Here is a 24,449-nt window from a genome sequence, read left to right on the forward strand (position 1 = left end):
AATCTTAAAAGAAGTTGTCTGTTTTACTGAAGTTGTCAAATTTATTACCATGAAGTTATTTGTAATATTTATTATCCTTTTGATATGTATAATGATGTCATTTGTTGAATTCCATATGTTAGTGATTTGTGTATCCCTTTTCCTTTGATCATTCTAGCTAAAGATCTATTAATTATTTAAAATATTTATCATGATTTTTAAAAAAATCTAGCTTTTGGTCTAATTGCTATTATATATTTATCTGTTTTATATTTCTTTGATACCTGCTATTATGTATATTATTTCCTTCCTTCTGCTTAAGTTTACTTTGCTCTTCTTTTATTTATATCTTTCAAGGTGGATACTCAGATAATTGATTTTGAAACTTTTTCTTCTCTTTACAGGAGCTTTTGAGACTATAGTTTTTCCTCTAATGGCAGTTTTAGCTACACCTCACAAATTTTGATATACCTTTTTTCATGTTCATTTATTTAAAGGTAATCTGTTATGGCTTATTTTTGAGTCATAGGATATAAAGAAGTGGTTGTTTATTTTACAAATATTTGGAGTTTGTCTATTTATTTTTCTGTTGTTATTTCTAATTTAACTTCCTTGTTCATAGAGAATGACTAAATTTATGAGGGTTGTAGCTTTGCTATTATGGCTCACTGGTAATAATATTTCAGTGTGTATTTTTTCATATATATGTGTGTGCATATAAATATGTATATATATGAAATATATTGTTTTAAGGAATTAGCAAATATGATTATGGAGGCCAGCAAGTCTACCACTGTGGAGTGGGTCAGCAGTCTGGAGATGCAGGGAAGAACCCATACTGCTGATCAAGTCCAAAGTCCATCAGGCTGGAGACACAGAACACAGCCAATGTTATAGTTTGGTTTTGAAGGCTATCTGTTGAAGAATTCCCTCTTGCTCACAAGAGGTCAGTTTTTTTTTTTTATTTTTTTGGGTTTTTTTTTGTTGTTGTTGTTTTTTGTTGTTGTTGTTGTTGTTGTTCTTGTTTGTCCTATATAGGCCTTCAACTGAATGTGGCCTGCCTACATTATGGAGGGCAATCTGTTTATTCAGTCTGCCAATTTAATGTAAATCTCATCCAAAAACACACTCACGGAAACATCAAGAATAATGTTTGACCACATATCTGGGCACCATCTCCCAGCCAAGTTGACAAACATAATTAACTATCACCGTCTCAGTCACAAAGTGTATATTAAAGACATGAGTGTCAGGCCAAAAACCCAAGTTTAGAAAAAGTTATTTTATTTTCCATTACACCAGGTGGAATGCTAATTTACCCATAGGATTTTGAGTGATTTTTCTATCCCTAGGGATGTGATAAAGATGTTGGTTGGGAAGTTCAGTCATTGAGAAAACAATTCACAGGGTATAGCTAAGAAGTCCACAGCCCCCACCTGGATGGCCTCTTCAGAACTCAGCCTCAGTACCTCTGTGTTTAGATTTAGAATTTAGTAAAAAAAAAAAAAAAAAAAAGATTTAGAATTTACTAAGTAATTCACCTGCTCAAATTTGATGTCTATTGCATGATGTAATGTAGAGCCTTGGTGTCTATTTGAATGAAGAGGAGAAAAAGAGAATAATACAGAGATAAAAGATATAAATTAATATCTCAAAGATTGAAATCACTTTTAGAAACTTCAGTTGTGTAGTTTATGAACTAAATATTCAAAATGTTATGCATTCAGTTATTTAGGCATATATACATTCATTCGTTGATTCTTTCAACATCCTAAGTTTCTATTGTATTTGCATTATTAGACTAGGTGCTAAAAAGTTAACATTAAAGGAGAAAGTATTCTTATCTTGAAGCTTACCTGGGAGAATAAGGAATACAAGAAATGCAAATATAATAATTAACAATAATAATAATAACCATGAGTGGCTAAAATCTGAATTCTGACAATCAGCCTTCTCTACTCCTTCTCCTTTAATGTTCACATTTGATCATTCCTATTGGTTTCACTTCCTAAATATATCATCTTGACCTAGCAGACTTTTCTCTGTCTCCCTTGCCATCATCCTGGTATAAATCACCCTCAGTTCTTGCCTAGACTTCAGACATAACTCCCAAAGAGATCTTCCTTATTCTACACTTTCCCCTCAAATGCATTCTCCACCATAGAAAGGTGGTCTTGTAAAAGCCATGACAATTCATGCAGTTCTCCTCCTTAAAAGTCTTCAGTGATCTCCCAGTGCTGTCATAATAAGTTCAAAATCCTTGAAGGGCGTACAATGCTTTGGGTGATCCAACTCCTTTCTGCCTTCATGTCTTGCCCTCTCTTCCTAATTCACCCTATATTCTCTTTGTCCTTCTCTGTTTCTTGAGTAGAACATGCTCTTTCCCATCTCAGAGGTTTGGTACACTTGTACATGTGTTGGTTCCTTTCTTTGAGTGTTGTCTGTCTCCTTTCTCCACTCACCTAAATTCACCTCTCTTTCTCCTGTTTCATCTGCCTAATCCACTATTTTTTCAGACTGAAAATTTGCTTTATCACAGAGGCCTTCTCTTTCCTACTTGTGACTCTGCATCCTTCAATATAGCACTCAGAGCACCCTTTATGTACTTTTATGTTGTTATAATTACATTGCTACAGTTATATACTTAAATATCTAGCTAATTTATGTGTGTTATTCCCTCTCCATAAGCAGATTGCAAGCTCCATGAAGTGAGAGACTGTTTTTTCACTTTTATATCTTAGGGTCCCTACATAATACTTTACTGTAAAAATGAATGCAAAATAAGTCAGAATAAAAATATCACAAAGGAAATACAAGAGATTTTCAGTAATCAAGTGACATAATCCACTTTGTTAGAAATGATACCATCACCCAAAACCATTTTCCATTATTCATGGAGCCAAGAACACTAGAAAGATCATATGTTTTCCATTACCTTTGACACCATCTCCCTGAACAGAATAAGTCAAGAAGATGTGTTTGCCATTCCCTGGCTTTTATTACCTTTTTCCTGCTTCTTCAGTATTCTCCCTTTCTCAAACATCATACTTTTCTCTGAAGTTACTCCCATTTTTCCTATTATGTGGAAAATGGCCTAATGAAAGCACATTTTCTCTCCCTGAATATTCCCATTTTTAAAAAAGATATTGGAAGAATTCTCACTCTAGTGATGATTAAATTCTGACATTAACTAAGGAAGATACCTATTTTTATAGCCTTCCAATCCATGCTTAACATCCATAAATGATACGGATTCTAGAATGTTGATGGAAGTCTTTCTGCTTTTCATTCTTGGAATCTTTTCAAATTAGTCATGATAAGCTAACTACAAATTCCAAATGTTAGGGCTTAATATAATAAAAGTTTATTCTCAGGTATACAGCAGCATAATGCAATGTTCTGGGTTGATTTAGATTTTCAACCAATATTGTTGCTTATTTCAGTATTCCATTGTATGGATATGTCACAATTTATTTATCCATTTACCTGTTAATGAACATTTGAGTTATTTCAGTTTTGGACTATTGTAAATAAAGCTTTATGAATATTTATGTATAAATCTTTGTGTGCACATATACTGTAATTTCTCTTGACGAAATACCTAGAGTGGAATTGCTGATCGCATGGTAGTTATATGTTTAACTTTTTAGGAAACTGCCAAATTGTTTCCTTAAGTGGTTGTACTATTTTGCGTGCCTATTTGCAGTGTGTGAGAGTTGTAGTTGATTTAAATCCCTGTCAACATTGGTTTGTGAAATTTTTTTAATTGTGGCCATTCTAATAGATGTGACTAGTATCTTATGATTTCAATTTGCATTTCTCTAAAGACAAATGATGTGGAGCACCTTTTTATGCTCTTATTTGCCACCTGTATATCTTCTTTGTTGTATCTGCTTCAAATATGTTCCCCACTTTTTTTATTAGGTTTTTGATTTTCTTATTGTTTCTTACTATTTCTTCAAGTATTTTGTCCACTTTTTAAAAATTATGTTGTTGATTTTCTTATTATTTCTTATTTTTTCTCATTTCGATTAAAGAATATATCAGAAAATTAAAAAAAAATGTCTGGCTTTCCTTCAAAGAAAAACTTGTCTCTTGCGGCTTTGCTCTTGTGTGGCTCTGCCCCCCTCTGGGTACTTAAAGTTCTCAAGATTCAGCCCTCACATGGAGAGGAACAATGTAGAGGCAGAATGAAGGTTTATTGGCAGGAAGATTATACAGGCCAATTCCAAAAATGGCTCACATTAGTTCTATCCACAGAACATTGCAAGGAAGGCTGGGAAATGTAGTCTGCCTGCCTAGGAAAGAAAGATGAACAGTTTGGTGAAAATAGCAAGTCTCAGTCACATCTTTCATTCTAAGGTGAAAGACTATTCCAAATCTTTAAGGTATCTAGAAACTCTCATATGTTCAGATCTGTATTCTTACATTTCTCACACCCAAGTCCCAGGAATCTGCAGTCTTTTGCTATTAACATTTTAATTAAAACTTGTTTTATTGTTGTTAGTGTTACTTTGGCATGAGGAAGGGTGCCTAATGTTAGAAAAAATTATTGGGGGCTCAATTTGAAATCTATTTCACTAAATCCCTTTATCTAAACTCTGACTATCCTGGAGTTTTCAAATAGCATTTGGGGGGAAAAACAAGAACAAAAAACAGAACTGTTGAGTCTTTCCTGATGTACCCTACATTAATAAGAAGTAAAAGTATTATATTTACATAGCCACCAATTCTAGCCATAATGAATACTTCATTTAGAAGGAAAATAAAACTGCTACAAGAGGTTTAGCTCTCCTTGACTCTGTAAAACTTCCCATCTTCAGTGAAAAAAATAGAATAACCAAGACAAAAATGTAGGTAGTTTTAATGAAAATAGAAATTTAAACGTCAAAATACCTTACAGTCATTGCATTATCAATCCTCTAATTTCCTAATTTAAAAGCTTTTTAAGGCTATTATGTTAATTGTCTGATTCCATAAAGAACCACAACCCATATATGGCTAGATCCAAAACAAACACAATGTAGCAAAACTTTCATTACATATATGCAGAGCAGAGAACTCAAGAAATAATTGTAAGTTGAATGTCTACCCTTTCGGATTGGCCTCTTCAGTCTTCTCAGTCATTATTTGTACTGTTAGGCCCATCCAATTATTAGTTGGTCAGCCAATAATTTTCATTTTAAGGGATGGACTTGATACATGCTGAGTGTCAAATATTCCAGTGAATTTTAATTCCTGAAAAATAAAGTCATGACTAGGCTGGATTTGGCTCCTAATACTTTAAAGCTCTAATACCTAGTTGATATGTACAGAGAGTTCTTTCCCTTGCCCTGAAAAACTGTTGGTTTATTTCTTTAAAATGTGTGAACTAAAACCATAGATAAATTCGAGATTGTACTGATTGAATTGGATACAAAATACTGAATGTACCAAGAAGTATCAGATTTTAAAATATTCTTTATTTCTTTTTTCAAATCATAAGCATAATGCATATTTCTCAAGTCCCTTGCAAAAACAGGTTTCTGTCACATGGTTTTAACACATCATTTTAGACTGGTTTTTACAGGAGGAAAAAAAAGTCAGAATAAAACAGTGTGCATTGTGTTGAGACACATTTCTCCTGGTCTGAAAAGTATTTTAGGATCTTTGTAATAAAATATCCTAATACCTAATATCCTACTGGATTATATTTATCTTCTAAATCACACTGGGTTACACCCATCAATAATTCCCAATTAACAGTTAACAGAACAGGGAATGTATCTTACTAATTTTTGTATTTCCAGAACCTTGGGCAATATTAACACATAGCAGACACTTGATAAATGTGTGATGAATACATGAATTAATTTATTTCTATTCTGTTTTAATAAAAACAAAACAAAGTAGCATGACTCAATCTGATAAATTGCATAAAATATATCATATTCCTTTTTTTCTGGGCTACCTTTACCTCCTAACTGCTCAGTTCTCAAATTCCACCACAACGTATCACATGACTTCTAACATAACACATATGTGATACATACTAAATGTCTAATAATATGTATTTACTGAATGATTTAATGAACAAATGGCAATGCTCAATTAAAAAACAATAAAACAGGAGTACCTACATGGTGCAGTTAGCCAGACTCTTGGTTTCAGCTTAGGTTGTGATCTCAGGGTTGTGAAATTGAACCCTACATCAGGCTCCATGCTCAGCAGGGAGTCGGTTTAAGATTCTCTTTGTCTCTCCTTCAACCCCTCCCACTTGGGCTCTCTTTCTTTCTCAAATAAATAAATAAATCTTTTTAAAAAACAATATCATAAATTCTGCAAACTATGAATAGAGTTTAGACATGAAAATGCTCCTTTAGAAAAGGTAGAGAAAACAATTCTATACTGTTGATGGAAATGCTAAAAATATATTAGTGAAAGTTTATTTGACCAATATCATCATGCACTGACTTCTACTTTTGAAAAAACAGATTGTTATTCAAATCTCAATGCTTTTTTACAACATTAAGAAAAATATAATGCTTTGGGGTACCTGGATGGCTCAGTCAGTCAAGCGTCCAACTCTTGGTTTTGGCTCAGGTCATGATCTCAGTATCATGGAATTGAGTCCCGCACCCAGGCTCTGCACTCAGTGCAGAGTTTGCTTGTCCTGCCCCCACGCATGCACACATTCTCTCTCTCAAATAAATAAATAAATAAATAAAATCTTAAAAAAAGAGAAATATACTGCCTATAACACATAGTTTAGGATTTTTATGTATTATCATATTAATTATAAGTTAGTCACTTCAAGGATATGGAAAATTATTGCTCATAAAAACGCTATCATAACTTACTGCATGCTCACTAAATTCCATACATTTTATATACATATCATTAAACAGCCTGTTATGTTACTGCATATCAATTTACTCTGAGAATTTGTCTCAGTTATCTGTATGATCTTCTAACTCTGTATTTCCAAGGCTAGAAATTTTATGAGAGCAAGAAATAAGTGCATTCTGTTTATCACAACATACACAATATTTAGTACAAGATCAGTCATATATTAGTTCAAATAAATATTTACCAATTAGTAAGTGAACAAATAAATTAACACTGCCTAGTAGATAATATTGCTCCCACCATACTTAACAGAAACAACTTAGACTTAGAGGCTGCAAGGAATTTGTTCAAAGTCAAATAACAAGTGTCAAACCAGAATCTGAACCCTTATTTTAAAATCTCCAGATCTATGCTATAATATGCCAAGGTTTCTAGTTCAAGCAAACACCATGTTTTCACTTCTCGGTTTAGTCTGTCCAGGCTGCCACAGCAAACTACCATAAACTGGGTGGCTAAAACAAAACAAAACAAGACAAAAACATTTATTTCTTGCAACTCTAGAGATTGGTACGTCCAAGATAAGGGTGTCCAGTACCAGGTGAGAGCTTGCTTCATGGATCATAGATGGCCCTCTTCCCTCAATATCCTCACAGTGCAGACGAGGGCAAGAGGGCTCTCTAGGGTCCTTTTTAAAGAGCATTAGACCCATTCATGAGGGCTGCACCTGCATGACCTAATCACCTCCCAAAGTCCACACTTCCTAACACCATCACATTGGGGATTAGGATTTAAACATAAGAATTTGGGGGAGAGCATAAACATTCAGGCCATAATACTCCTCATTTATTCTTCAAAATAAATGATATAGCATGTGTTATTGGTTTGTGTGAGACCTAGATAAATGTCTCTAAAGAAATTATATGGACTACAGACTAACTAGACCTGGTTAAGACACATTATTCAAGATGTTTCTGGTTGAAGAGTGGGAATTAACACATTGTTTAACTTTAGATTTTGTTAAGTAAAATCTGTCAAAAAAATTGCAAAGTCCAAAGCTGGGCAAGAAAAAAAGAAAACAATAATAGAAATTTCACTTCTACCAATCAATTTTTAAAAGACAAGACAGGAGAAAAAAGGATAGAAAATCTGAATATGAAAATAAAAATTTATATTAACTAATATGTCAACAGTTATAATTTGTCAGTTAAAGGCCAAATAATTCCAATTGAATTAAGGAAATAAATTTATTATGAGATTATTTATCTCATAATATTTATGTCTCATAATATTTATGTCTCATAAATTCTATTTATGAGACACTCCTAATGCATAAAGATTTAAAAAGGCTGATAGTAAAAGATGTTATTTTATTTTATTTATTTTTAAGAGACTTGATTGATTAGATACAACATATATATTTATGTGAAAGTTTTGATAAATTCGATATAGTAGAGATTATACCCTAAATTATAACATATACATTCCTCTTAAGCACAATTATGGTATTTACAAAAAATTACATTTATTACATTTATAATAGGCTAGAGGCAAGCCTCAACCATCCCTGATGGTCCTCTAAGAAAATAAAAAAACATTAAAGACACCAGAAGGAAGAAACAACACCAAAAGAATCTAACATGAGTTGTTGAATAGAATATGATTATACATACCAAGTTAACAGAATATTAAATTAATATACAGTAATCAGTATTTTTAGAGTAGCAACAAAACTCAGAAAAAAATTTTAAATGCCATTTGTAAAAGTGGTAAAAGCTATAATCTCTTGGGGGAAATCAAACAAAAGATGTGCAAGACATAATGTAATAATATTTTAAAACTTTATTCAAATAATTTAACCAACACCTAAATTAATGGAGAGATACTTTCTAGTTAGATATAGTCAATGTTATAGAGATATCAAATGTCCCCAAACTGATCTATAGCTTTAATGCTATTCTGATTAAAATTCTAAGTTTTATGTAGGATTTTTAAATCAGATTCTAATATTTGCATAGAAGAGAAAAGAGCCAACATTAGCTAAGATATTCATGAGGAAGAATAAAGAGGGGTGATTTGTCCTACTGGATATTAAATATTAAGATAAAGCCTTAATAAATAAGAAAGTGTGGTATTGGCACAATGGATACACAGATTGACCACAGGACAGAATAAAAGAACAGGCACAGAAGAAACCTTGATAAATATAGCATAGCACATCACTGGGGAAATGAAAGGCTATTTGATAAAAGTAGCTTTAAAAAGTCAATTTATATTAAAAAATTAAATTAGGGCCCTCCTCTCATCATATTAAAGCTAATGATTTAAAGATTTCCATATGAAATATAAAACTGTAAGCATTTTTCAAAATAATATAGGAGAGATCACCCTGAAATCAGGGTAAAGAAGACTTTCTTAAATAATGCATAAAAGCACTAACCACGAAGAAAAGATTGATGACTATGATTCCGTTAACAATTTCTGTGCCTCGAAAGAAAATGAAAATACAAAAATACAAGTCACAAGCTCTGAGAAGATATTTGCAATACTTATGACCAACAGAAGAGTATGATTGCCTCCGATATTAAAAAGAAACCTCCTAAGTCAACAATACTATTACTCTACAGGAAACTGGGCAATAATATGAACAGAAGTTTCACAAAAAGAAAGGAAAGATTGTTTTAGTAAGCAAAATTATGAAAAGTAGTTCAATCTCAGTAGTAATAAGAGAAATGAAAATTAAGATGAAATGTGATAGCCATCGTTGTACCCGCTCAATTGCAGAAACTAAGAATTTGACAACACCAAGGTAGTTGACCTGTGAACAATGTGGGGGTGAGGGGTGCTGATCCAGCTGAAAATCTGCGTGGAATTTTGACTCCAAAACTTAACTACTAATAGCCCACCAGCGACCAGAAGCCTTATTGATAGCATGAACAGTCCATTACCACATATTTGGTACGTTCTATGCCTTATGTACTGTATTCTAACAGTAAAATAGTCCAGAATAAAGAAAACATTATTAAGGAATCATAAGGGAGAGAAAGTAAGTATATTTGCAGTACTGTACTATAAAAAACCCTCATAAAAGGAGACCCACACAGTTGAAGCCCATGTTGTTTAAGGGTGAACTGCAGATAGAGAAGATATGGAAAGTCTTAGTCGTCGCTTGTGTAGTATTAATTCTTTTCAGTTAAACCCTTATAAGAATCTCCCCTATTTCTACCATGACTCCATTTCATATACACATTTTTACTTCCATCCTTGTTTGTAGGCTCATCATTGTTGGGCACATTCTTGGGCTTAATAACATATTTCTTATTGTATTTTATATCACCTTGTAATGCATATGTTACACACATTCTTTTGTATTAAAAGGAAAAATGTAAGTTAAAAAAAATAATGTGGCTATTTCCAATATAGCAAGCCAATTAAGAAATCTGTGAACTGTATTTGTGTTTATACTTCTAGGTCCAAAGGCTTTAATTGGATAGTCTCTCTCTCTCTTTTTTCTTTTTTTTTTTTTTTTGGATAGTCTCTTATTAATACTAACCACATTTATACACGAAAGCTTCTAAAGTATTTGAACTCCTGAATTTGTATAAAATGGGCTCCCGAAATTTCCTTATTTCTGAAATTGTGCTGTAGTTCTCCTCAATAGTGACTATAATCAAGAACACATTTCACAGATTTCTAAATTACTTATTGTGCTCTGCAGTTCAAAAGAGTGATTTCAAATCCATTTGACTCTCGCAAGAAGCTTGGGTGGTGGATGGATGGGGCAGTTATTACAGGGAATTTTTAAATAAACAGAAACTAAGTCTTTAAGAGGGTAAATGCCCTGCACAGCTCCACATACTGGCTAGTCGCAAAGTTTTTGTACCTGACTTCCCCCTCTGTCCACTCTCTCCCCTACGCCATCTCACCTCTAAAGATAATAATAAGCTTGTAAGTCTGTGAAATGTTTCACCACTTTCAAAATGCTTTCCATATCACGTCATCTGTTTTGATTCTCACATTCAGCCTTGAGTTCCTTTAGCATATTTCTTTCTTCTCATAACATATATAGAGCATAATTTAAACCAAACATATATGGTATTAGCTATGAAAATATTAGGTCTTTCTGTTAGAAAATTACTTGATAGTCAAATCAAAGTAACAATAAATAATCTTGTTTTTGTTCCATAAACCTCACAGTTATGTTCACTGGTTTGTCTACCAAATAAGTAGAAATAATTATTTTGGAATTTCTCAGTTGTTTTTTTTTTTTTTTTTGAAAATAATGAATGAAAGGATGAATGGATGGTTATGTCATCCAAACATCTTCTGCTATTCTGGGCTTTGTGAAGATGAAAAGAATTGTGTTCCTCTCTCTAGAAATCGACTTATTTTACGCTTAACAAGTACAAAGGAAATCCTAGCAGAGATATTTCTTTAAATGCGCTGTGACGTATAAGGAGCACTATTCAAATGAAGTATTATTGAACGGTATGCTTCATTTTCATTCTTATTGGTAAACATCTGCTTAGATTTTTCTCGCTCTCTGCCTAATATCCATGTGGTCTTGCCAGCGAATGGTAGTCTTGTTAGAGGCAAACTACATTTCACATCCCATCAAACCCACCTGCTCACACTTGGCAGGATTTGGCCAGAATTGCTGCTCATTAGAGGCTCTGGCAGAGAGAAAGGGGTGGGTGGAAGAAGCAATGAAACCAGTGCCTGAAAAGTGAAACTGAGGTTTAGATTTTATATGGGATTTTATTTGGTGAGTGGTTACACTGCTTTTCATTATACCAGATAACAGGTTGCTGGCAGCATATTTAAAAGATATAGAACTTTTAAGGGGCTGAACATGAAATTAAAGCTCGATGAAATGAATTCTAATCTGTGCCCCATAGTCATATGTGTGCCAGGCAGCGTATACCTTGGTGCCTTAACTGTAATCGGGCTGTTCCCCTAAAAGCAGCAACGATACTCATTTTGCTGCACAAGGAGAATCTAGGAAACAATACCATTAGGAGTTTATATGCCATCTTATGCTCCGCTTTCTTTGTAACATTACATCAGTTCTACAGGCATTTTCTGCCCCATTTACCAAACTGGCTCCAGTCAATGAAGTTTTGCATTATATGCCTCCAGGGAAGAAAATAATGCAAGAGTTTTACTGTCCATGTTAATGCCATTTAATACATTACTCAAACACATACTTAAGACCAACAGTTCTGATTACGCAACTTTGGTTTAAAGTGGCTTCCAAACTGACTTCTTAACTGGCAACTTCTCAACAGCTCATGTCTTCCCAAACCTCCTTTCGAAAGACTGGAGGGTGGAAGGAGTGCAGTTTGCGATGCTGTGAACACTCTGGGTTGTTTTCAATGTCGTAACTTCGTGGTCTAAAAAGGAAGACAAAAGGAGCATCCAGCTTGTTTGTTTTGTTTTGTTTTTTAAAATCCATGTGTCTAAATTTTGCTTAAATTGGAACTAATCCTCACCTACCTCTTGGGAGTCTAATGTCTTTGAAAAATGGCTTAACATTCTAAAAATGATGTGAGTCCAAAAGTTAAAGTTTGGAGTAGGAGTGAGTAGTGAGGTAGAACAGCATTCCGTCTCTTTTTTGGAGGACTTGGATTTCACTCCACTCCTTTTGAGTAGGAAAAAACAGATCTGTCTTTTCTCTGTTTGGATAAGAAAGGGAGAGGGCTTAAAGAAGAGAAACATTTTCAATACCAGCTGTTCCCTAACTCAAGCCCTGCATAAATTTATTCTTTCTTGAGCTGGAGATACTAGGACAAAACCCTACAAAGAGTGGAAAATAGAAAGTGAATCAATAAAGCCAAATTTATTATTCTAAGTTACAGTATTTTCTTAGAGAACAAAAATGCTAAGGGACAAATTAACCACGGTTCAATCTGGAACCAGTGATAAGAATATAAGCATCTAGGGGTGCCAGGGGGGCTCTGTGGGTTAAAAGGCCAACTTGGGGTTGTGAGATCAAGCCCCGAGTGGAGCTCCATGCTGGTTATGGAGCCTGCTTAAGAGTCTCTCTCTCTCCTTCTGCCCCTCCCCATCTCTCTCTCCGAAAAAACAAAAACAAACACACACTCACACACACACACACACACACACACAAGGTACAGAGCCATCTAATACAAGCTCTGGGCTTCACTGTAGGGGGCGAGCTTTTAAGGCACCCCTATGTGATAAACTCCAGTTGCTAACTCTTTCTACAAAAGTCTCTAACATATTTAAGCAATCATTGCCAAATATGTGAATCAAATAATGCCATTTCAAGATTATGCAACTAGCTTTCTTATTTTTGGATGTATGGTTTGGGTACCTAGAAATAATATAGCCTTAATATCAGGGTCTTCACTTCAAAACAATACCCAGACTTAATATTTAAAGATTCTCCACCAAGTTTAAGGTCCCACCATAAATTTAACTCATAAACATATCACTAAATTTACAAAGTAAGTCTGGGATGTGTGTGCTTAAGCCCAGCAAAAATGACTATTTCAGTCTGAAAGTCTGAATTGAATACAAACGAATCAGCATGTCAAATAGGAATTTAAAAATAATGCTTCATTACGGCTGCATACTTTATTCATCCTGGCTGTTGACCATTTGTCTGCTTAGAGCTAATATATGGGACCCCCCAGGCAAACCGAAATTCTATCTTGCCTTGGCCCACCCATTCTTTTGTGATAAAATATTTACTAGACAAACTTTCTTTCGTTCTTTCTTTTTTTCTGTCTTACCCAGACGCTCTCCTCACGGAAATTTTCCACTTTTTCAACGGCACCAATTTTTGAGATTTGCTCCAATAAAATTTTTATTTATTTTTTCCTACACTCTACTATGGACTCTGCATTTTTCATCCTACCGAACCATGCTAAACTGCTGTGTGAAAGGTCATGGGTTTTAGAACTCTGCAGACCTGGGTACAAGCCCCATTTCTTTTGCTGGCTAGCAATTGCTCCTTTAAGCTTAATATTGTGAGCGTCTGTTTCCTTATCTAAACAGGGCGACAGTTTTGGAGGGGGTGGTATAAGAATTAGTGGTACTGTATGAAGATAGTGGTCCCCTGCTGTAAGCTCTTAAAGAACCAAGGCAAGACAGAATGAAGATGGATTGCCATATCATTCTAGTGCCTTCCAAACAGAGCCTGTGTGTGCTAGGCCTGAAGAATGTGCAACCAGGCGACAGTTCACAAGAGAGCAGTGAGTCTTCTCTGAGAAAGGAGTCCTTGGCCATGGCTTCACTTCCCTAGTGACTAACTCATCTGGGCAAGGGAAGCGAAGCCTGAAATGTTCGGATTGCTGTGAGGGGAAGTCAGCCCGACAGGCTGAGTTGCCTTTCTTGTCCTTGGCATTGTAACAGTGCACGGTCTTCTGTTGTTCCTGGAACCACTCAAGCATATAATGAATGGAGTACCAGTGATTGGAAACGGTCGGCCCTCGATGATATTTCCGCAAGTTGTTTTCCTTCTACAACTTGGTAATGGATTTTTCTAACCTTAACAGGATGGTTGAAGTGTCTCATGATTTTATACGCTGTTGCCCTCTCTGGAGCCAACTCTGTCCAGTTATCATGTCATTTTTTTCTTAGCACCAAAAATCAACTTCTCTCCAAAATCTGAAATGTTTTCCTTGGGAGGTTACATGAGCCTAAGCAAACAAACAAACTGAAGAGCCATTCCGGGTTTTCTGAAGAAATTTGAACTTTCTCTCTCTCTCTCTTTTTTTTTAATGAGTTGAGTTTTTGGATCTGTAGATTAGGTTCACTGAATTCTGCAGAGGTCAGGGGAGAGTAAGGAATGTTTGACAGTCTTTGTGCCCCGGGGGGGTGGGGAAATGGAGCTCTGTGAGGCTGACCCATTTCTGTGTCCCAACACCTGGTAGGCCAATTGCAGGGTAAGACAGAGGTCCAGCTTGTGAATACGAACTAATGAAGCACTGTGAAGACCGGCTAGCCAGACGCATCTGGGTTAAAATCCCAGCCTGGCCACTAACTAGATGGATGAACTTGCACAAAATTCTTAAAATCTATGAGCTTCAATTTTCATGACTTTGTAGCATTGTGAGGATTAGCATGTATTGCTTATTGAGTGCTTATTATATGTTGGCCAGTATTCTAAGCATTGTGCTTGTAATATTCCAACTGATTTTAACCACAGTCCTTTGAGGTATGAAGCAAATATTATTATTTGGATTCTAAAGATGAGGGGACTGAGAGAAAGGACACCTGGCCGAAGGTACCAAAGTTACTGATGACAAAGTTAGAATTTTTACGTAGGTAATGTGACCAGAAAATTCATATTCTTAACTAGTATGATATAATTAGGTCACCTGACATATTGACCTGCCATATAATTAGCATTTAGTAAATGGAAGAATTCAATATATACTTATATATGTTATTTAAATATTTCAATATATGTCATTTATATTCAAGGCTTGTTTTTGGAAGTTTGAACAACAATCAGTAAACTTGGCTTAAAAACACTGAACATGCTTTGAGGATTTCTTGTTGGAGCTTTAGAGTTGACACACTGGTCACTGGTTGCTGATTTAGGAAGATCTACTCCCTTTTTCATTTTAAATTCAGAGATGATACAGATACTCCAAGGCTGGTTCCAATATTGAATAAGGATCTTTTCCCCTCTGTTCCTAAGGACATGATTTTCTTTTATAGAAAGAGAAAATTTAAATAAACTTACTTTTCATTTTCATTCTTATTCTGTTGTCTTCAGCTTTGCTCTACAATTGATATGATCTTGTGATTCTTTTTTCCTAATTTATTTTGATCCATTTTTTTCCAGTCCACCAGTTGACTCTTCAGCAGTTGAGTTTCTGTGCTCTAGATGCCATGAGGACACAATTCTAATTCAATGGGTGCACGATAGAGCACAGAGTCCCTTCTTCCACTACACCTGACACAAACCAATACATGCCTTCACAGTAAGTCTACATGTCTTCTTTCTATAAACCCCCTGCTGCTTATTCCTCATATCCAGCCAGCTGTATGATGAGAAATGTATTTAAAAGCTTCTGTATTGATTTTAAAATTCAACACAAATGTGATACAATTTAAAATTCAATACAGAATTTAAAGTACCAAATCAACTAACTTTATTTTAGGATTTCAATTCAATAGAATTTCTTTTTTTTTCTTTTTAACACCTTAAAACGTTCTCGATTTTCACCATTGTTTTTCTTTTTTAAGATTTTATTTATTTATTCATGAGAGACACAGAGAGAGAGAGGCAGGCAGAGACATAGGCGGAGGGAGAAGCAGGATCCACCCAGGGAGCCCAATGTGGGACTCGATCCCAGAACTGTGGGATCACGCCCTGAGCCGAAGGCAGATGCTCAACCACTGAGCCACCCAGGCTCCCACCATTGCCTTCTAACATGCACGTCTGTCTCTAGCCTCCTGATGCTCCTCTTTCTAGATCTGCATTGTTTCTCTAGCCTTATGATTGTGCTTCCACAGTCACACATCCTGGACATGTCCTCCTCACCACTGGCCTCTCATCAATCTACCTTCCAACTTACCCTCTCCAAAATATTTTGCTGACAAACTTCACCCTGTAATAATTCTTAGTATCATAAATATAGGATAAGTACTCAAGAAGTTATTGATTATAAATAGTTTGTGAATTCTTGGCCAACCATATATTTAGATGTTTCATGACATGACATGATAGAAGCATGTGGGCACAGTGGACTGTCAAGTTCTGCCACCATTTCTCAGGTTGGATTATGTTCTTAAATGGGCTGAAAAGTTGCTTCGCAAACATCTGTACACATTTCATAAGTGTTTAGTTTCTTACGTTGCCTTGTTTTGAGGAAGGAAATTTGAGTTTTAACTTTCCCCATTTAATTCTGTCATCTGGTCTCCTCTAAAGTTCCTACTTAAATTGTTTTCTGAGATAATAAAAACATGTAAATAGTTTTTTATTATTGAGTCAAATTTCTTATTATCCCTGGTAATTGTTTACTTTTTAAAAATCTGATTTTATCTTGCTTTTTCTACCATATTTAATCTCTAATTAATGTCTATGTATATAACCTATTTCAGGATCGCATCTTTTTTTTTTTAATAACTGTGCTTTTTTTCTAAGTGCTTCATATACCAACTAACTAATCAACCAACAAATAAGTGAATAAATGAAATTGACCAACCAAAAAGGGCCTTTGGAAAAGGGAAACCCAATCCTATTTTGGTTTTCTTGAATGAATTCATATGAGAAATTTAGATCCGTGCCATACATAAACTGAGTTTAGCAACCAAAGCCTGACATTCTGGCAATTTCACCAGACTTGTAAAAGTTGTTATTTTTGACTAACGAAATGAAATTTGCATTGATTACCTAAACAGACTGACATTCATTTGCGTGAACATGATAAATCTACAGCAAGCACACCAGCCAAATAACATGTTCACTGGAAAATAGTTGCAGTGTGAAATTAATAAGTTCTTTTCCTCTTTTCAACATAGGCAATAGGAACTTTTTGGTTTTGCTTGAGTATTATCTCTTCCAGCTTATACATTGTTTACTTTTCTTAATGGAATAATAACACCATGGCACAAATGCATTCTTTCCGTGTGAGATAATTACATAAATCAAGTTAGTCCAATACTTACACCTAGCCTGAGTTCAAAACAGTTTTTTTTTTAATGTTTTGATTATAAGCAAGTAAATGAGCATATGTCCAATTACATTTTGGGTGCAATAGCTTTAGCCACCACATTTTGGCATTTTATTTTATTAGCTAAAAATTCACATATGGTTCCCATGTCTCCAAGCTGTCTTTAAGGATACAAGAGTTGTATAACCTAACATTGTTTTCTTCCCTTTTCCCTCCCCGGCCCCCTCCCTATTTCTCACATATGTTCTCTCACTGAGGTACCTCTCTTCGTTTCAAGGATTATATGTGCAAATTGTGAAAACCTAAAAGTTTGCTGGTGCTTTGAAGAAATGATGAAAGAAATGCTTCCTATCCTAAATTTTTACCTACTAGAAGAATCTGAAAGGAATGCCACAATGTTTACTATAGAAACAGCAGTATTGGGGCACCTGGGTTGCTCAGCGGTCTAGCATCTGCCTTCAAGTCGGGTCCTAATCCCAGGGTTCTAGGATGGAGTCCTGCATCGGACTCCCTGGAGGGATCCAGGGATCCTGCTTCTCCCTCTGCCCGTCTCTTCCTCTCTCTTTGCATCTCTCATGAAAAAATAAATAAAACCTTAAAAAAAAACCCACAATACACATCAGTATTAGTATGCAAAGATAGAAAGCTCACAATGATCATTATTTAGCTGCTTCTTTCCTATGGCTTGGGGCACACTGTAGTTACCACAGTCCCTCCCCTCTTCAGAGCCCTCCCCAGCGTGGCTTTGGAATGAGGAGGGGGGAAGCTAAGGGAAGGAACATCTTAAAAACTAAAATGTGGAAGACACAGCCATGCTAAGGAAGGACACCGGGTAAGGGAGCACAAAGAAACATATTCAACCCCTTGTGGTCTCAGCATTCCTCCCCATGTATCTGTGTTGCTGATACAGTTAATGGTTTGGAAAACTGCAAGACTTGCATATTTTGGCCAAGAGTTAAAGACAACCTTTCTAAACAACTGACTAAAATTCTGTTACTTTTTAAAGCTGTGACACTAACATTTCAAGAGCCTTGGGGTAAATTAAATGTCTTTCTTTCAGTTGCCTTTGCTTATGTATTAGAAATGCTATTTCCAATTCCCAAAGGAAGTGGGAATTTTGAATATATGGTTGATTTACAAAGATTTCTGAAACCTCATACATTTGCAGAATTAAATCAATATTAGACACTCTTCGAGTTCAATATATATTTAATTAAAAAAGAAAAACAGTAAGATCCTGAAAGTCAACTGTGCTAAATATTGAACAGGGCACACTATAAGGGTAGATCTGATCCCTGGCTTTCAGATGTTTAACTTTAAAAAGTTTTCACTATTTGCAAGCCACCTTTAAGAACCAGGACATGGAATGTTTCATCTTCCCTCCCACCCCAAAAGAACAGATATGATGAGTGTAGTGTGCAGCTGCTGAGATGACAAAAGTGTTTGAGCTTCCCTGGTCACCAGGTACCTACTTGTTCAGTTGATTTTCCTCTCTCACATTTATAGATAAAAATGTCTTTTCAGAAGATAGAAAAATCTTTGTTTCTTTTGTGGGAAATAGATTGCAAAAGAGAGCCAACTGCTTAATAAATGGTGTTAGTCTTTTATGTATAAAATTTTAACAATATGAAGGGTTTCTTCAATCATAGTCTTTTGCATTTGAGTTGTGGGACATATTCCGATAATGGTATTTAAACTTTGGGCCTACTAAATTCTATATTTTGACACATCCTGACTTTTTGGAAAGTCGGTTTTGCAACAAATTGCCAATGAAAGTTAAGGTCTACATGTTTGTAGTTGAATCAGAAACTTCAATTTCCTTTTAAAATGGTAGAAATGTATTTAAGACTAGTTGTTTGAATGCAGTGTCTAGAATCTAATATTAATAATGTTCAACATAGAGGATATATCCATTTTACAGTGACTTAAATACTCATATCATATGATATAAAATTCATAGAAACTATGATGCTCTCAGATTTTGGTTAAGACATAAGATAGGCTATTGTTCCTTAGGATAGTTTTGTTATTGTACTATTTCTAAGCTGGCCAATCTTATATCATCATTCCTTTTAACACTATTTAGAGAGAAAATACACAGCCTCATATGAATATTCTCAGGAATAGTAATTATTACGAGAATCATAGAAATAGTAGGTTCCATTTATGAAACACTTACCCCGCCTGGTACTATGCTAGATGTATTACATACGTTATCTAGTTTAATGTTCCAACAAAAACCCTATCTCCATGTTGTACATGAGAAAATAGAAGCTAGAGAAATTGCCACTAATTTCCTCTGAGCCATACTGCCCACAGAACTAAAGTTTTACCCCAAATCCTTCTGTCCATGAAGAGGTTAATAGATTTTTATAATGGTGCAAATTATATGGTAGTATTACACTTTTAATATTAAAGCATTTGATTAAGATGTTATGTGAATTTAGGGGCTCCTGGGTGGCTCAGCAGTTGAGTGTCTGCCTTTGGCTCAGGGTGTGATCCTGGATCCTGGGTTGGGGGATCAGACCCACATCGGGCTCCCCGCAGGGAGCCTGCTTTCCCTCTACCTGTGCCTCTGGCTCTCTCTGTGTGTCTCTCATGAATAAATAAAATCTAAAAAAAAATTACATAAATTTGAAATTTTGAAGAGTTTTATTGAAAAGCATTTTAAAAGGAGGTACCATTTTTCATTAAAATATTTTTGTAATAAATAACTATATGTTGGCAAATTGAACACCAATAAAAAATAAATTTATATATATCAATAAAGTGTTTGGTGGCCACTAGAAAATGCTTATTATATGTCATTAAGGAAAAATTAGGAAATGAAATTATTCATGTAATATAATATCCATACATGAACAAATATCTCCTAGAGAAAAGACTAAAGATATGAGAATGTTAACCATAGTTTTTGGAGGTTGGAGTTATTGGAGTTATCTTTTCCTTCTTTGTCCTTTATCTCCTTTCCTAATCTCTGATAGTAAGAATTTATTATTCACATAGTCATAAAATGTTTAGGTTAAATTCTTAAAAACTAAAATACCAGAAAGAAGAGGCCGCAAAATGAAGTGGATAAGAGAAGGAAAAAAATATATATATATATGTCTGAAGTACAAAATTCAAAAATTATACAAGATTATACAACAAAAGGAATCTCTACTTTTACCTATTTTTAAATTTTCCTCCTAAGAGGAAGCTAAAACCACCTATTTCTTATTTCTCCTCATACATATCCACTGCATACATGTGGTGCACAAGGGCGTGTTCATGCACATGTGGACACATGCATGTGTGCACACAAGTGCACACACAGACACACACACTTTTCCTGCCCAATCCCTGACAATCTCTCCTTCCACATAATGGAAGCTCATTCTGTTCTGGGTAAATATATGCCCAGCTAAAACGCAATATTTCCAAGATGCCTTGTGATTTGAGCAGCTATTCAATACAGTTCTGGCCAATGAGAGGGAAGCAGAAGCTCATAGGGCTTCTAGGAATGTTTTTTGGAACCTTACAGATTACACAATTCCACTTCTTTCTGTCTACAATATCACTAAGATGTAAGAAAATGGACAACCATCTGTAATAAGTAAGTGGTAAGTCACACAGTGAAAATTGAGAGAAAGAAAGCAGCAGTCTGGATCTTTGCTGGCATAAATGGTGTCAGTGCGATAGCACTAGACAGCTTCTGTGTGAGAAAAGTAAAATTCCTAATTTATACCACATCCTTTAACAGCAGCATAATCTTCTACTTTGTGGATATGGTATAATTTATTTCTTGCCGCCCACTAAAGTCCAGTTAGGTTGTTTTAATGCTCTGGTAAAAGACAGTTCTGCAGTAACTAGTGAGGTAATGTCATTCTGTGTGTGAACATGCATATCTGCAATGAATTCTCAGAAGCAGAATTGCTTGGTCAAAGGGCTACACAAGTTTGGGTATTGTCAAATTGCTTGCCACAGAAATTGTTCCAGTTTATTGACATCAATTCATGAAAAAGCAGGTTTTGCTACATTCTTATTAAGACATATCAAGCTTTGAGATTTTGTTTTCCAGACTGAAAAGTAAAAGGCTTATCCCCATATAGTTTTAATTTAAAATTTTGTCATTGTAAATAAGGTTGGAAATCTTTTTGTTAAATAGCCATTTATTTTCCCTTTACCCACAGTGTCTGACATTATTTGCTCCACTTTCATTGTGTTCATTTTTTCCTAATTATTCAAAGGAATACTCATAGCTGAGAAAAAATTATTTATTTATTTATTTATTTATTTATTCATTCATTTATTTAATATTTACTTACTTGAAAGAGAGAGAGATAATGAGTGCATGGAGGACGGAGGGAGAAGGAAAAAAAAAACAGGCTGTCACAGGGCTTGTAGGAGCTGGATCTCATAACCCTGAGATCATGGTCTGAGTTGAGATCAAGAGTCCAATGCTTAACTGGCTGAGCCACCCAGATGCCTCACAATTCCTTTATTTTTATATAATTTATGGATTCCTAGCTTTTCCGTATTTTGCTTTTTTTTTTTATTTAGTCTATGCAGAATTCTTTTCCACTTGTGAAGTTGAATTTGTCTTTTTTTTTTTTTTAATGGCCTCTAGAGTCACATTTGACTTGAAAAGTCCCTTTTCCGCTCTGATTATTAAAACATTCTCCTATGGATTTAAGTGGGTTTTTTAAAAAGATTTTATTTATATATTCATAAGAGAGAGAGAAAGAGAGAGAGAGAGGCAGAGGGAGAAGCAGGCTCCATGCAGGAAGCCCGATGTGGGACTTGATCCCGGGTCTCCAGGATCAGGCCCTGGGCTAAAGGCGGCGCTAAACCACTGAGCCACCCGAGTTGCCCAGACTTAAGTGCTTGATGCATTTAGGAATTCATTTTGATGTAGCATGTGAGGTAGGGATTCAACTTCATTTTCTGCCTGGTGTTTACTCAATTGTTCCAACATAGTTATTGAATAAACCCTTTCTCCTTACTAATTTGCAAAGCCACCTTTATATACCAAATGCATATCCATATCTGAGTCTATTTTTGGCCTTTTAGGTCTGTTCCATTAATCAACCTGTCTAGTCATGTGCCAGCATCACACTGTTTTAATTATTATAGCATTATAATGTGGTTTAACATTGGGCGTGGTCCCTCGTTATTTTCATTTTACAGAATGGTTCCTCCTCCTCTTGCTTGTTTATTTTTCTACATGAACTTTAGAAACAGCATGTCTGCTTCCAGAAAATATTATTTTCTTATGAATTTAACATTAAACATATAGATTAATTAAGGAACAATCTTCAAGATGCTGTCTCTCTCTATTTGAAAATATTATAAACATTTCCATTTATTTAAATCTTATTTTGTTTCCTCAGTAGCATCGTATGATTTTTTTCTTACGGATCTTATGCATCCTGTTAATTTATTCTTCTATATTCATTCTGAGTTGCTATAATTTATCATTGTGAAAAGAGTGTGCATTGTCTTTTTTAACATGCCGTTTTATCCGTCTAGCATGATTTCAGAATATTAACATTTCTTCAACAAGTTTAACAAATGCATTTATTGCTTGTGAAGCTGTTGAATTCATTTTCTTAAACTTTTAAAGTACACACATGATTAACAAATAATCATAATATTTTTTCTTTTCTAATTTTTAAACTTATTATTGCTTCCTTTTTTTCTGATTGCAATGTCTTAAGAAGTTCAAATTCAAGTTTGGACTCTAATTTAGCTGCAAATATATTAATGTACCCTCCCAATTTTGCTCCTTTCCCCCTCATCTCCAATGCTAGTAAATTTATCCTGGCACAGCCTTCTTTTCGAATATCTTAATAATCTGTAGCAAATGTATGTTAAGTACATTTTTTTTTTTTTTGGTGGAAAGCAGGGCAGTAAAGAAAGGTAAAAATGGATGATGAGTTTGAAAACAAATGAAATTTGTAAATAACGAAAATATTTACAAGCCTTGGCTAACAAGTCCACCTTTTGAAATATATTCATAGCAATAAAATTCAATGCAAAGAATAGTGTTGCCCTGGAGTTTAATGGAGGAAAAAATCCACTTGGAAAATTCCTCACTCTAATCAAAATAAATGTTGGCATTTTGATAGTGCTTTATAAATATGTTCAATATTTTTTTTACTGGAGTCAGATTTCAATTATTTAATAAGGGATGTTTTATATCTAAATAACTGGAAAGTTTAAAATGACTAGATAACTTTCTTAAATTAGTGGACTTTCGATAGAATGGTCAAATGTTTAAGCCCTCGCCGTGATTTGTTGTATTCCATGTTTGATTTTCATGAGAAACAGACAAACGGATAAAAGAAACCATCACATCAGAAAAATAGAACATGTAAAATAATGAACTAAATGAGATCAAAGATGATAAAGTCAGTTTACTGAGATGAATAGTTTACCTATTTCAAATGTTGATCTCAAAACTAATTTCACAGCAAATTCTTTCCTTAAAAAAAAGAGAAAGAAACATGTCATGGCCAATAACTGCTGAAAAACTGTGGAGACTGGCACTTCCAAATGCTTGGCAGATTATTAAGCCAATTTTTATTGAGTCCACTCTAGTTGTTGGAGGGTCTGTGATTCCCAACTGTTTCACATCAGAGAATGAAAACAAGTAGGGCCCAGCCAAGACCACATTGGTGACTGCCAGCCCCTTTATATGCCAAACATGAAAGCAACAAGTCCAGATGCTTTGATCCTTGCATTTTTGGACTTAGCCCAAAGTTATAGAAAAAAGCACAACTCATGTTAGGACAACATACATTATAAGTAGAAATCAATCAATAGCACTGTGACCTTCAAACTCAGTAAATGTTTGGAGTTAGTTTCAGAGCATGTAATCTAAATTGGGGATTGGAAGTTGGAACTGGTCCTAAACCAACAAAAAAAAATGTATATTTTTAAAAAAATAGAGATTAAAGGAAGCAACAGATGAAATTTTAATTTATATGTGTATGTGTGTGTGTATGT

General features: G+C 34.7%; 1 long non-coding RNA gene across 16 annotated transcripts in view; it reads right to left on the minus strand.

Annotated features, from left to right (window-relative positions):
- Positions 1-4,159: 4,159 nt before the first annotated feature.
- Positions 4,160-24,449, minus strand: part of LOC125754319 (uncharacterized) — a 33,264-nt gene continuing 12,974 nt past the window's right edge. For 9 of the 16 annotated variants that reach the window (XR_007408245.1, XR_007408244.1, XR_007408247.1 and 6 more), the window contains 5 exons: positions 23,879-23,925; positions 12,301-12,479; positions 12,012-12,197; positions 5,072-5,217; positions 4,160-4,277 (listed from right to left, as the gene is read on the minus strand). This is a non-coding gene — a long non-coding RNA (uncharacterized LOC125754319). Of the gene's footprint in view, positions 4,278-5,071; positions 5,218-12,011; positions 12,198-12,300; positions 12,480-17,887; positions 18,054-23,878; positions 23,926-24,449 lie in introns of all 16 variants that reach the window. The other 7 variants (XR_007408236.1, XR_007408249.1, XR_007408241.1 and 4 more) reach the window with 5 other exon arrangements.

This window comes from Canis lupus, chromosome 34, assembly GCF_003254725.2.
Source record: "Canis lupus dingo isolate Sandy chromosome 34, ASM325472v2, whole genome shotgun sequence".
NCBI lineage: Eukaryota > Metazoa > Chordata > Mammalia > Carnivora > Canidae > Canis > Canis lupus.